Source organism: Panicum virgatum, chromosome 3N (genome assembly GCF_016808335.1).
Source record: "Panicum virgatum strain AP13 chromosome 3N, P.virgatum_v5, whole genome shotgun sequence".
Taxonomy (NCBI): Eukaryota; Viridiplantae; Streptophyta; class Magnoliopsida; order Poales; family Poaceae; genus Panicum; species Panicum virgatum.
Window position 1 is genome coordinate 58562191 of NC_053147.1, and position 15161 is coordinate 58577351.

At 45.2% G+C, this 15161-nt stretch overlaps 1 protein-coding gene and 1 non-coding gene across 2 annotated transcripts in view; one reads left to right on the forward strand and one right to left on the reverse strand.

Annotated features, from left to right (window-relative positions):
- The window catches only part of LOC120666349 (dolabradiene synthase KSL4, chloroplastic-like), a 68739-nt gene that overhangs the window by 39790 nt on the left and 13788 nt on the right, over positions 1–15161 (reverse strand). The gene's annotated exons all lie outside the window — the stretch shown is intronic.
- LOC120668172 lies at positions 9250–9358 on the forward strand. Its single transcript, XR_005672272.1, has one exon. It is a non-coding gene; the product is annotated as a small nucleolar RNA R71 (small nucleolar RNA).

The following is a 15161-nucleotide window of genomic DNA, read 5'->3' on the forward strand; positions in this document are numbered from 1 at the left end:
CTACTACCAAGGAAGAGCTGCCTGTTGGCATTTCTTAGCGCCATCACTAGGAGTGGTTAGTTCCTAGCAACGGCACCTCAAAGATGCCGTGTGGTATGTCTTAACGTTTACAGAAGGATCCGCAAGCGCACGGATATACCGTTGTAGCATTTCACCCGGAAGTATTCAAGGTATCGTTATTTATATTTTCCCAAGGGATGGCTAGGTTGTGTAAAGTGTATTTACTTAGTTGCATAACCATGACACGTATGAGCAAGATGAAGACCACTGACTATACAGGGGTAAGTGATAAATAAAGGATAATCAGGGGTAATGTGACACACACAGAACAACCAACTCTCATGAATAAAGAATAAACAAGCAATCCTAAGGTTAGTGGGAGCATAGACAAAGATTCCTATTACACTAATCATAGACACCGATATCCTTACCCAGATCATCTGGTCTAAGCATGCAACTACTATAACTTGGATAAACACTAATCAAGGCTAAGCAAGCTATGAACATAGCAAGATAACCAAGCACGAACTCTGAATGATTAGTATAAAGAAAGTCGGAATACAAAGCCATACCAGAGGCCGAGGATTGCTCACCGACCCCGAGGACGACAGGATTCGCTAAGAGATGAAATACTAGCCTAGCTCCACTACCCTAAGGAGTACAAGTCATTTGAGAGTGTAGAGAGAGATAGAGAGAGAGAGAGAGGCTTCCAAGTGGTGTGTGTTGAGAGAGTGGTGGGAGGCCCCTTTTATAGTGCTTGAGGTCGGTTCCCGCCAAAGTTATACATGGAAACATGGTCAACCGCCTTGAGGAGGATAAGATCGAGCTTCCCGCCAAAACTCAGCCTGTTTGGCTGCCAGGTGGGGTCGGCCGACCCCCCCTTGGCGCCACTGGCCACCAACCTTTGCTGGTTCACTACTATGTGGGTCCTGATGTCATATGGTCAGTGCCGAGGCTTGGTTGGTCAGTTTGGTCTGGTTTGTGGGCCTCCTTTGCTCATGTTACGCAGGACACGATCGCCTGCGACTTCTGTCTGCGTATTCGTCGTGTTTTTGTCTTATTCCGGACTTGTGCTCCTGAAATTATAAATTCTCGAAAACAACTGTGGAGCTAGGTTAGTGATACAAATATGCGAGTAAGAGGTATAGTTTTCCTTGTTAAATGAGTATAGTTGACGGTCATATTTCGCACTTAACGACCGTCAACAACACTCCCAAGCTAGCCTTTTGCTCGTCCCTGAGCAAAACAAGGCACTTGTTGTTGATCAGGAGTTGCTACAATATTGAATTTCCAACTCATACTTAGGCACAACTAAATACTTCTTTCCTTGATTTTGAATAAGTTGGCCTTTTGTTCTTACCTCTTACCTTACTCCTGTGGTGCTTATAGCTTCACCTCATCTTTGGCGGTTGAGAGTCAGAACGGTATCATAGAGTTCTCATATTTCTTTCTCTTTAGCTCAACCGTCAATCCGGAGGTTTTGTAAAGTTTTTCAAAAAAAATTATAAAGTTCCTCGGATGATCTCTCAGATCGCTCAATGTGTATAATTCCTTGCCAAGGCTTTTTATTGTGCCTTTCTTCCTCAACCTATCTCTAATGGTTGTTTTCGTGGGACTGTAGGTATGGAGGATTTGAAGGCATACCTGCTTCTCATATTTTGCTAAGTCAAAGACCAGATCCAAAGGAGAAACAAGTCATAAACCTTGATCAAGATGTGCAAGTGTGTGGATATTTTTGGTGGATGGTGCATGAACTCCTTTGTATGTACCATCTCTCTATTTTTCTTTCTTTTTGGATAAGGGGCTATCTCTTTTTTTTCTTTTTTTTTTGACATGCCTAAGCATGTGGCATACCTTCTTTGGGTATGCATCTTTTTATTCTCTTTTTTTTTGACATGCCGAAGCATGTGGCATACCTTCTTTGGGTATGCATCTTTTATTTTCTTTTTGCATAGCCCCCATATCCTTGGCATATATTTGAGAGAGAGTGGTGTCATACATGGACATGGAGTTTTATTTTCTTGATGGATATGTGCTTACTTTTAGTGTAGAAGCATAGCATGTGTACGTGATCTTGATCATGGGAGTATGAAATGAATCTCACTAAGGGTCACAACAATTTGACAAAACTCAATGAGATAACAAGTTGCATATGTGGAAGGTTTTGCAATAAAATCAACATATGGCTTTGGATAGGAATTTCATATCATCGAGGAACTTTATTATATTTTTGTGTTTTCAAGATTAAATACTCCGGATGTCAAGTATCACATAGGAGAAGATCGTAGCAACTCTACTTAACCATATCATAGCTCACAATAACTTAGATTTGGATCATGCTATTTGCTACCCACAAGTTTCAAGTTTAAGGTATGAATATTTTAAGCCACCAAACTCAAAACTAGGTAGAGCATAAAGTTGAAACTAAGCATATGAAGAAAATTAACAGAGCAATTATTCATCATCTCAACAAGGAAAACTTACACCATGCTTACTACACATATTAAAAGGAAATATTTTTGGTGTTTTCTAAGTTTTGTGAATTTTTATTTGTTTTTAGTTATGCAAATTTTTATGGATTTTCTGATTTTGCAAATTTTTATGGGTTTCGTGCAAGGTTATGAAAGCAGTAAATGAGAAATGATACGAGTTACCTCTCGTGGGGGTCCTCCCCCAAGCTAGCTTCAGGCCCACTACGGCTGATTGGGGTTGAAACACGTCTAGCGGCAGTACGCCCTCCACTCCTCCTATCGCTGCAACTGCGACTGCTCCATGTCATGGAGTCTCTCGCCAGTGTAATGCTGCCATGCTTGGGTACTGTTGATGTATTGGTTCAGCGTCTCTTGTATGTTGTCGCTTTGCACCCGCAGCTCACCTAGCTTTTGGGTGATGGCACCGAAACCTCGGGACGAGGACGTCCGTCTAATGAGGTTCGGGGCTCCACCGGAGCTGGAACTAGTGGACCGGCAGCCTGGTGCCTGCCGTGTCCACTCCTCAGTGCTGGCACTGTGCCATGACAAACCACCAGCCTCATGCTGATATGAGTGATGTGGCTGTTGAGGCGGTGGTGTCAGCTCTGCCTCCCTTCTGGTCCTGCTTCTTGTCATCCTGCTAGGCAAACTAGAAGATCTATGCCTACGACCTCCTTCTCGTGGAATGAGAGGGATGGTTAGCGAATGGAAATTATACAAATGGAACACCGCATTGGGCAGCGGAATCTCATTTGTATAGCCCATGTAGAAGAAAATCAAACAATCATTCGGGCCTTTCTTGATGAGGACATCGCTGCATCGGATACGTACACGTTGAAGTCCGACTCGTCTACAACTTGGACTTCGTTTCCTTCTCGGATTCCAGAAACAGTCTGCACAAAAAACAATGCCACGGCCACATACGGAGTCCATTTGAGGAGATATTTATATGGTTGGAAAGATAATTTCATAACCTTTCCAACTCCACCAGATTCAGGTCCATAGCTATTCGGAGTCTACGGCAATTCACGAAACAATTCAGCATCCAGAAACTGTCAGGGTGCTGCGCCATCTCTTTTGGGCCAATGGCCCGTGTATCGTGTCAGGCCTTCAGCCCATGTTGTGGGCGTCCCCCCTGGTCTCCCCCAACCCTAGGTCGCTCTGGTCGCAAAAGGTATGGGAGGTAATCAAAATCGTGGTAATAATGATCCTTTTGCTAAAGCCAAATTTACCATGATTCCTTTTGCTGGTACTGCTGATCCTGAGGCTTATTTAGATTGGGAATTTACTGTTGAACAAAAGTTTAATTTTCATTTGGTTCCTACTGAGCATAGAGTTAGACTTGCTACTAGTGAATTTACTAGTTTTGCTTTGTTTTGGTGGAATGATCTTTGCAATGCTGGTAATGCTGCTGCTGTGCCTCAAAATTGGCCTGTTTTGAAACAACACATGAAGTCTCGTTTTGTTCCTCCTTATTACCAGCGTGATCTACATTTAGAATTGCAAAATTTAAAACAAGGTGATAAAGGAGTAGAGGAATATTATCAGGAATTGCTTATTGGTCTAGCATGTTGTGGTATTCATGAGGATGATGATGACACTAGTGCTAGGTTTTTTGATGGTTTAAATCGTGATATACAAGATATTCTTGATTACAAAGACTAGACTCATTTTTCCCAATTGTATCATCTTGCTCTTAAGGCAGAACGGGAAGTACAGAGACGCCGCATTGTCCAATATTCTTTCAGGTCCAACACTGGGAGATCGTTTCAGCAGCGTTCCGACATTGAGAAGCCCAAGGCGCCTGTTGCTAAGCCACCAGCAACACCACCAGCTCCCGCGCCAGCTTCTGAGGTAATCAATGTGTCTACTGTGCAGGCCCAACAAAACAAGAAGTATACTACTATGGAAAAATGTTCTTCGAGTAGATCTGCAAACATCGTGTGCCACCGCTGCTAGTGAATGGGACATGTCATGAAGGATTGTCCAAGTGCTCGTGCTTTCATCGCTGCACCTGATGGTAATGGATATGTAAGTGCTAGTGATGTTGAGGATGATTTGGTTCTTGCAGCTAACATTGTTGCAGATTCGGAGGAAGATGAGGGTGAGGCAATTGATTCCATAGCTGCAATGGCGGATTTTCCTAGTCTTCTTGTGCAGCGTGTGTTGACTTCTAAAGCAGAACATGAGGATGACGAGAAGCTCCAACGCAAAAATTTGTTCCACATGTTTCTCATTATGCAGGATTGTCGTGTTCTCACCATAATTGATAGCGGAAGTTGCAGCAACTTGGTGAGTTCAGATTTGGTCAAGAAGTTTGTCTTGACCACTCGTTCTATCCCTCACCCCTACTACCTAGAATGGTTAAACAATTGTGGTAAGACTAAGGTAACTAAATCAGCACGCATACACTTTTCTGTTGGTTCTTATCGTGACTATGCTGATTTTGATGTTGTACCTATGCAATCATCATCACTATTGTTAGGATGACCATGGGAATTTGATACTGATGCTGCACACCATGGTAGAACTAATACATATACTCTCATGCATAAGGACAAAAAAATTACTTTGCTTCCTTTATCGCCGGCTGATATTAGGAAATACTTTAAAGGCTTTGCTGAAAATGTTAGCAATGAATCTTCTGATGCTAAACCAAATGGAATTAAATTAAAAGAAGGAGTTTATATTGCTACTACATCTGCTGCTGCTGAGCTTTGTGATAATCATGATGCACCTAGCTATACTATGCTTTGTCGATATAAATCTTTTCCAAATACTCCTATGTCTTGCACAATACATCCTGCTGTCACTAACCTTTTGCAGGAGATTGATAATGAGATGGAGTCAAGGATGACTCCAATTCAAGAAGGGGAGGATGATGAGGACATCGCTGCATCAGATATGTACACGTTGAAGTCCGACTCGTCTACAACTTGGACTTCGTTTCCTTCTCGGATTCCAGAAACAGTCTGCACCAAAAATGACGCCACGGCCACATACGGAGTCCGTTTGAGGAGCTCTTTATATGGTTGGAAAGATAATTTCATAACCTTTCCAACGCCACTATATTCAGGTCCATAGATTTTTGGAGTCGACATAAATTCGCGAAACAATTCAGCATCCAGAAACGGTTAGGGTGCTGCGCCACCTCTTTTGGGCCAATGGCCCGTGTATCATGTCGGGCCTTCAGCCCATGTTGTGGGTGCCCCCCTAGTCGCCCCCAACCCTAGGTCGCTATGGTTCTTCCATAAACTCAGTAGCTGCAGCCTTTTAGACTTGGGTTTTGTTTAGTCTTGAGTATTCCTTTAAGGAACAGACATTGCATCGTTGTATCTGTGGCGACAAGTCCTTATACATTGATCCAGGGCCCCCATTCTTGATCTCCTCCACTGTGTCGAATTAGTCCTTTGGAATCGAGTTCTTGAACCCCTCTTTGATTCGCTTCATCCATATTTGCAATATCAGATTGCGTGTTTACATCTTCTTGCTTGTGTCCTTCGATTCGCTTGCAGGAAAAGCCTTCTCGGCGAGGTCAACCAAGTTGTGCTTGGTTGATAACCAACGGAGCAGTGGTGTAATGGTTGCTTGACTTCGAATCATGCTGATTAGAAGCCAGATTGCCAACGTCACACACTCCACCAATCGAATTTATCTCTACCTCTCGAAAGATTGGGCCTAGTCTTCATCATTTCTTAAGTGTGTGACCTTGGATCAAATAATCCTCGTCGATATACGCACGGTCGCCCTCAATGAAAGGAATAAAATTCCCCTCTAAGGCACTGATATGTGTAGCGATACGAGTAATCAAAGAAGTGCACTCAATAGGACCTGTCATCTTGAAATTCAAAAGCCATTGCCTAACCAAAGCTTGCGCGGGGGAGATTTTGATCTTGTTGACCATGGCATAAAGAATGAGCAGCACATCATTGCGCACGGGTCGTACATCATCTCTTGGAAAGAGGGTGATGGTCAACCATTTGTGCATCAACTGAAGAGTTGGATTATGAATATCGCTGCACCTCGGTGCAAACTTGCCTTGGACAACTTGACCCGAAATCCGGCCCCAAAACTCATGACGATTAAAACCTCGGCAAGCTTGGTCGAGAGAAATAGTCCAGCGTTTGTTGAAATCGAGGTGGCCGGCAATAGTTTTCCAAGAAAGCAAATATTCTTTCCCAAAAATTCGAAAGTAAACCCCATTTTTCACCTCCCGAAGAGTGCAAAGAAATTGGATGGTGAGGAGTCAAGAACCATACTCCTCAACGAGAACGAAGTTATCCCATCCAATTTCATGCCAAACGTTAGAGAAGTCTTCGTACATACCTGTTTTGATGAGGAGGTCTCGATCGAATGCCCGGGTGTGGACGAAGCTTCTATTCTTGAGGATGGCATAGCCTTGTCGTTCACGATCATCTCGCAAGCTGAGGTACGGTGCATCTTCCGCATCAATCTCTATGACTCCGGCTTGCAGTTCGGCTTGCACCTCTTGGTGTTGTTCTTCTTCTTCGTAGTCCATCGTGCTTGGTGTAGGCGTAGGTTCGGGTGTGTACGAGCTTGAGCTACCCCAAGAACAGGATGAACTTCCACCCGTCATCTTCTTGAATGCGCCGGAAACCTTCCACCCTATGCCTTTCATGATGGAACAAAAACAAGTGCAACTCAAAACGGATTATGTTAGTGAAAACGAATTGAATGTTCTTACCCGTGAGTTGCTCCTTCTTTCTTGCAGCAAAGAAATGAGAGAGAGAGGTCTCTTGAATTCAAATCTTGAGTAAAAATCCAACGAAAACCCAAGAGCAAAGTTTGAGAGAGTTTGAGAGAGAGTGAGTGAATGTGAGTTGAGTGTGAGAGCTCAACACCCACCCCTCGGTCTCTATTTAAAGGGAGAATGCCCGGGCACAACGGCTAGGAGCTGAACACAAAGAGTACTAGCCGTTGGAAAAGTTTGGCAGGGAGCCATTGCCAGGTGGGGTCGGCCGACCCTAGGGTTCGGCCGGCCCCCCTGTGGGCCCACTGGCTGACAGCCAGGGCTCAGGGGCTCTCTAACGGCCATAAGTTTTGAAATTTTGGGTGCCCGACCAAACTTTGCTTCAAAATGTGTTCAAATTTATTTTTCAAAGGATTTTCATGCTCGAAAATATTTTTAGATTTTTGTGAAAAATAAAAAAAAGTGCTATAAAAATTTCTAGTATGCAATGATGTCTTGAAAATTCAAACATGCAGTGGGAAAAATCAAAAAAGTCGAGAAAAGTAAAATGATGGAGGGTGAATATGAGATACGTACCGATTTACCTTCAGCAAGGGCTCGTCGTTTAGAGTCTGACGAGCGATTCCTTTCTCCTGCTGTGTTCACCATTGCTCAGCTCATCTTGGAGAATTGTACGAGGATGAGCTTGCGACTTTACGCCACACCTTCTTTGCATGTCTTTTCTTGGATCGTGTGGTCGTAGGTCCTTCTGGCTGGGGTTCAGGTGCACCCCAGAGTGGAATTCCGTCGTGAGCCTACTGGATCACGAACCTCTGCTCCTTCCTGTGGAGGAATTTAAAGAATATTTCGTCGACCCCGATGCGGAACTGGACTTCTCCAGATTCGACATCGATTCTAGCCTTCACACTGTTCAGGAACGGTCGTCCGAAGATAAGGTCTAGTTCCAAGTCTCCATCCATGTTGAGGACGACAAAATCGGCTAGGACGAAGCAATTTCGGATTCGTACGTAGATGTTTTCGACTATCCCTTCGGGATGTCAGACTGTGGACTCTGCAAGCTGTACAAGCATACGGGTCTGGGAAAGAGCAGGATATTGTAATTGCTCAAAGATTACCTTGGGCATGATGTTTATGCTTGACCCAAGGTCGCAGGGGGCCCGTGTGTAGGATTGATCAAAGATGGAATAGCTGATCATGGGCACCCCTGGATCTCCATGAAGTTTCACTATTAGCCCGCCCCACGCATTCATCCTGGGGTGCGTGGTTCCTCCTGTATGGTTAGTTCGAGAAGTTTGCCGGGGAAGGTTGCCCCACCCGGTAGACACCATATTTGCAATTTCGACGGGAGATTCGGGTGGCCCCGGAATCTTCCCATTCTCAGAGACAGGAGCAGCAACAGCTAATTGAGCAAGTTGTGTTTCTATCATTTTGTTGAAACTTAGTTGATTTTTATGAGCAGAAGATAGAGTTTCAACTTTCGCATGTATGCTTTCTAAAATTTTATCGTTGGCAGCAAGCTTTTTGTTTAAAGATTCGTTAATTTTAGCTTGGCCAAAGACTAAGTCTCTTAAGGAGGGTTGGTTCAAATTGAAATTTGTGTTAAAATTGTTAACTCCTCCTTGGAATGGTGGGCGTGTCTGACTCCACCCTTGGCCTCCTTGTGGATGGAACCCGGTGTTGTTGTTGATGTAGGCTGCATCTTCACAGGTCTCGGGGTAGTCATTCCCCGAGTGTCCACCATCACCACAAACCTCGCACGTAAAGTACAAGTTCATGGCATGGACGGGAACAGGCATCTGTTGCCGATTCCCTTCATCAAGTTTCTTCAGTAGGAGGTCCAGTTTGGCGGCGAGCATATCCGTCTCCTTGATGGTATGCATTCCACCTTTTGTTCTGGGCTGGGAACGTTCCTCGTTCCAACCCTGGTTGGAGACCATCTTCTCGATTAAGGCCGTAGCCTTGGCAATGGTGAGATCGAGATAGGCTCCTCCAGCAGCAGCATCAAGATGGGCTCTGGATGTAGTCGTTAGCCCATTGTAGAAGCTTTGGAGCACGAGCCACTCGTCCATCCCATGATGAGGACAGGCGAGTATGTACTCTTGCAACCTTTCTCAAGCTTCTGGGATGGATTCCATCCCTGTCTGCTAGAAACTTGAAATTCTTCCACGTAGAGCTTTGGTTTTGCCCAACGGGAAGAACTTAGCGAGGAATACCGTGGAACACTTGTCTCACGTGCTGACGGCTTCCTTGTTTTGATAAAACCAATGTTTCTCTTTACCCAGGAGGGAGAAAGGAAACAGACGGAGCCTAATGGCGTCAGCTGTAATGCCCTGTATGGTTACGGTCTTGCAAAGGTCCAGAAAGTTCTGGAGATGGGCGTTGGTGTCCTCATTCGGCTTGCCACAGAATGGGCTAGCCTGCACCATGTTTATGAGGCTGGACTTTAGCTCAAAGTTCACATCCCCAACATCAACGTTGGGTCCAGTTACCACATTGGCAGCTGAGGGGACGGAGAAGTCGCGGAGAGTCTTCTCAGCCATGGGTTCAGTTGATGGTGCTTGGGAAGCTGGTTTGCTTGTCGACTGCGAGATCGGAGGAGGAACGACGCGAGGTCAGATCCTTCTCACGAGCTTCTCGGTATTTTCAACAAAATTTGTCGGCAAGGAGAAATCAGACATACACTACCCTATTTTCATCCAATCAGGAGAAAACAAAAAGATAAACATATTAGCCTGTATAAGCAGTAGCTACCTCTTACTTATATTGCCATGTTTATGTACTTTAGTAAATATACTTTACACCTAGTGCCATCCCCGGCAACGGCACCAGAAATACTTGTTGGCATTTCTTAGCGTCATCACTAGGAGTGGTTAGTTCCTAGCAACGGCGTCTCAAAGATGCCATGTGGTATGTCTTAAGGTTTACAGAAGGATCCGCAAGTGCACGGATATACCATTGTAGCATTTCACCCGGAAGTATTCAGGGTATCGTTATTTATATTTTCCCAAGGGATGGCTAGGTTGTGTAAAGTGTATTTACTTAGTTGCATAACCATGACACGTATGAGCAAGATGAAGACCACTGACTATATAGGGGTAAGTGATAAATAAAGGATAATCAGGGGTAATGTGACACACACAGAATAGCCAACTCTCATGAATAAAGAATAAACAAGCAATCCTAAGGTTAGTGGGAGCATAGGCAAATATTCCTATTACACTAATCATGTTAGCGGACAAGTTACGTTAGCTGCATTGCTTAGAGCTGCAGGTGCCAGAAAATTAGGGACATCGGGGAGAATGACCCGTACTGGAGAACATCCAGTCCCGTTTCATCTTTGCATGAACTCCTACACCATACCCGAACGTCGGGGAGTACGCTAACCGAGAAGCATCTTTCCGGCGGACTGACAGGGCTGTCACCACCTGCGGTCTACCCCAGTCACACCATGGAGCACTGTCATATCCGAAGGATCCCGCATACCCGGGCACCATGCCCGCATATGAGGTCACTACATTAGCACCCCCGGGTCCCCCACCCTTCGGATGGACAGGTAAGATGCTAAGGCAAGCCCGAAAGCACAACGAACCGATATTCTTACCCAGATCATCTGGTCTAAGCATGTAACTACTATAACTTGGATAAACACTGATCAAGGCTAAGCAAGCTACGAACATAGCAAGATAACCAAGAACGAACTCTGAATGATTAGCATAAAGAAAGTTAGAATACAAAGCCATACCAGAGGCCGAGGATTGCTCGCCAACCCCGAGGACTACTGGATTCGCTAAGAGATGAAGTACTAGCCTAGCTCCTCTACCCTAAGGAGTACAAGTCACAAGAGAGTGTAGAGAGAGAGAGAGGCTTCCAAGTGGTGTGTGTTGAGAGAGTGGTGGGAGGCCCCTTTTATAGTGCTTGAGGTCGGTTCCCGCCAAAGTTATACATGGAAACATGGTCAACCGCCTTGAGGAGGATAAGATCGAGCTTCCCGCCAAAACTCAGCCTGTTTGGCTGCCAGGTGGGGTCGGCCGACCCCCCCTTGGCGCCATTGGCCACCGACCTTTGCTGGTTCACTGCTCTGTGGGTCCTGATGTCAGTTGGTCGGTGCCGGGGCTTGGTTGGTCGGTTTGGTCTGGTTTGTGGGCCTCTTTTTCTCATGTTACGCAGGACATGATCGTCTGCGACTTCTGTCTGCATATTAGTCATGTTTTCATCTTATTCCGGACTTGTGCTCCTGAAATTATAAATTCTCGAGAACAACTGTGGAGCTAGGTTAGTGATACAAATATGCGAGTAAGAGGTATAGCTTTTCTTCTTAAATGAGTATAGTTGACGGTCATATTTCGCACTTAACGACCGTCAACACCGCCTGCTCCTCCTCCAGCAGTGATCGTCACTGTCCAACTAGAAGAGCAGCATCCAGCAGAAGATCTCTACAACTGTCGTCGCCTGCTCAACCAGAAAAGGGCGTTCAGACGCCAGCGCCTTGCTAACAGCCTACAGGAACAGCAGGGCGACAACTACAACTACTCCAACTGCGACCTTCACAGCGTGATCAATGTTGGACGCGACGCACGCAACGTCATCATCTCAAGGAGAAAGGAACGCGAGGAAGTCGAGGCTTACAGCCCTTCTTCCAACTACCACATCCCACCAAAGGCTTCCAAACCCTTCAAGAAGCACAAACCGGCAACCATCAGTACCCATCCTCAGGGTAAATCGCGCACCCCGCACCAAGGAGAATCGTGTCAAGGTGGAAATAGGATTAACAAAGTACTGCTACGCAAGTGCTTCATCCACCCAAAGAGCTCCCACACGATCTTTCAGTGTGACTCACTCCGTAAGGCCCTTGGGGCACCTCTCCTGAAGGAGACCTTACCTCAAATCTAGTCGACTATCATATCGACTAGTTCCATCTTCGAATAAAGTTTTATTCAGTCTTGTAAACCATTGCTCACGTCTAACGGGCAAGGGGTAGGTCTTAAGAGTCAGAGTCTGTCACTTTACAAGTATTGTAATTTCGACAAATCCAAATAAAACTTGATTTCTCTCATAAATCGACTACTTGGCTTTCGCTCATACGACCAATACCCCATCTCGAAAGTCACGCTTAGCATTGGAGCAGCTATCGAGTAGTCTTTATGGTTTACACTCGAGTGCTTCTTTGGCATTTACATCTTGGGCAACCCGACGGGGTTCATACCTAACAGTTCTGTCTTAAAAGTCACTCCAGTCCTTAGTTAAAAGGATACCCTACTCGTCTCGCTCGAGTAGGTTTTGGATATCTTTTCGACATTTACGTCTTGGGCAACCCGACGGGGTTCGTACCTAACAGTTTTGTCTTAAGGAATACTCCAGTCCTTGGTTAAAGAACACCCTACTCACCTCGCTCAAGTAGGTTTTGGATATCTTTTCGACATTTACGTCTTGGGCAACCCGACGGGGTTCGTACCTAACAATTCTGTCTTAAGGATTACTCCAGTCCTTGGTTAAAGGACACCCTACTCGCCTCGCTCGAGTAGGTTTTGGATATCTTTTCGACATTTATGTCTTGGGCAACCCGACAGGGTTCATACCTAACAGTTTTGTCTTAAGGATTACTCTAGTCCTTGGTTAAAGGACACCCTACTCGCCTCTCTCGAGCAGGTTTTGGATATCTTTTCGACATTTACGTCTTCGACAACCCGACGGGGTTCATACATAACAGTTCTGTCTTAAGAATTACTCCAGTCCTTGGTTAAAGGACACCCTACTCACTGGCTCGAGTAGGTTTTGGATACTCCTTCGGCATTTTCATCTTGGGCAACCCGACGGGGTTCGTACCTAACAGACTTGCCCTAAGAGTTACTCTAGTCCTCAGGTAGAACACCTTACTCACCCTGCTTGAGTAAGTATGGAATGTTTCTAGAATATTCACGTCTTGGTTAACTCAACAGGGTTCAATCCTAACAGTCCTATTCTAGAAATCAATCCAGTCCATAGGACATACTACTCGATACGATCGAGTAGTTTGGGATATTTTCGCAATAGTTGTATGCTAAGCAAGGTCTATCCTAACTGGTCAACTACGAAAATCCCTCAAGGAGTTCAGATAAGTTCTTGATACTCTAAAATAGGTTGACACAGGTTTCCCACTTGCTCAGTCTACTATGGGAATCTTCGCTACAGAATCTTTTTGCCTCGAGTACTTGACGGGTACTACTCGCTTGCTTGAGATACAAAAAGAAGTCCTGCTTTCCCTTAGCATTCTAAGTAGTTGTCGAGAGCCGCCTGTCCTCCTATCTATCAAGGAACATCCAATAGCCCCCAGGTACTCGATAAAAGTCCTCCCCCCGATTGGACAACAAAGTCCATATTAGCTTCACGCTAACAAAACATTTCCTTGAAAAAGGAAACCCACACTAAGCTACGGCTTTGAACACTCCTTTAGTGCTCTTCCCACATGGTTAATCCTGCGGGAATTCAATCCTAACCGGTCGGCGCTATGGTTCTGGCTCAGAACCACACAAACTCGATCCTGCTCGAAAATACTTTGCCCTCCAAGGCATCTATGGATACAATTCCTTGTATCTACTATTATAACTGAGTAGGCGCGATGCTGCCTACACTCAGGACACTCGAGTGCAACTACTCGACACATCGAAGGATTCCACAATCCAAATACAAAACAAGTATTTAACATTACACAAATACTCAGTATTTGTCCAAAAGCACCCTTGCCCCACATGCCAATTAAATTACAAGCAAAAATCAAGGAGATTCGGGCTTATTCAGGCACTCCACAATCTGATCGGCCACTACAGAAGTTTCTCTATTTCATCTGCGTTTCGGTACATAAGAATCTTTAGATCCAGTACCAAGCTTTCCTGAATATTTAAAGATTGTGTACAAGCTGTGTACTCGATTGAAAGAAAATCTTATAAACACCAAGCAGATTTACTAGTCGACTACATAGTATATGCTATAGACAAATCTTTTTTGGACTGGAAAAGCTTCTTAAGCTTCCCCTCGAGAGCAGCCTTCTCGGACGAGAGTCTTCTTACCCTCTCTTTCAGAGCATTCAGCTCTGTCTCATCCTGGGACCGGCCACCCTCCCGTCCCAATGCTTCCTGTAAAAGCAAATAGATCAGTATACTACTCGATCTATACACAAGTACTCGAAATAATCGACTACCTACCTCCAACAGCTTGGAAGCAAGCTCCACTTTTTCCCGAGGCAAGTCACCCCCCCCCCCATGTGACCTGGGAAGTACTCGCCTGCACTTCAGCTACAGCCCTCTTGGGCACATCTTCTATCCTCCCTACAGTATTTCCTGTATTTTGAGAATCTAAAGGAAGAAAACGCTAGCAGGAAAAATCCTTTCCTATAAGATGGTACAAGTTTACCTGCAGGGGTCTCCCCAGGCTACTTCTCGCCACCTCCCCCAGAAAGCTTGTCGCCTTCTCCATCCTCTGGAAGCTTGTCGCTTCCGCCATCCTCCGGAGTCCTCTCGGTTCCTCTCTCGGAGTCCGGCAACGGAGAATCTCGCAACATGGAGTTGGCCATGGCCTCCGCATCTTGAGCACCCATTTCAGGAGTATTCGGGGGCTTCTCCAGCATTGATTTGGAGGCCGAGCTGTCCTTAGCTTCCATGGTCGTCTCTAGGATTGTGTCGCTGAAAAGATAAGAGTAGTTATATAACTACTCGATACACAGTCAAATCCTACAATTACAAGTTCTGAGGAACTTACTTAGGATCTCTTTTCAGAGCAAGATCTTTGATGCCGAATTTGCGGGCAGGCTTCACAATTATGGCCCGCTTACCCGCATCAACGGCAATATTCACATCGGAACTACTCGACGAAAGAGTAGTCCCGGTCCAACTTGACGGGTCCACTATGGTGGAAGGGACAGTCTGCCCCACCATAGCATCATCCCCAGATGCTGATATCCGTGGCATTTTAGCCACCGGACTTGAAAAAGCAAAACACAAATCAGT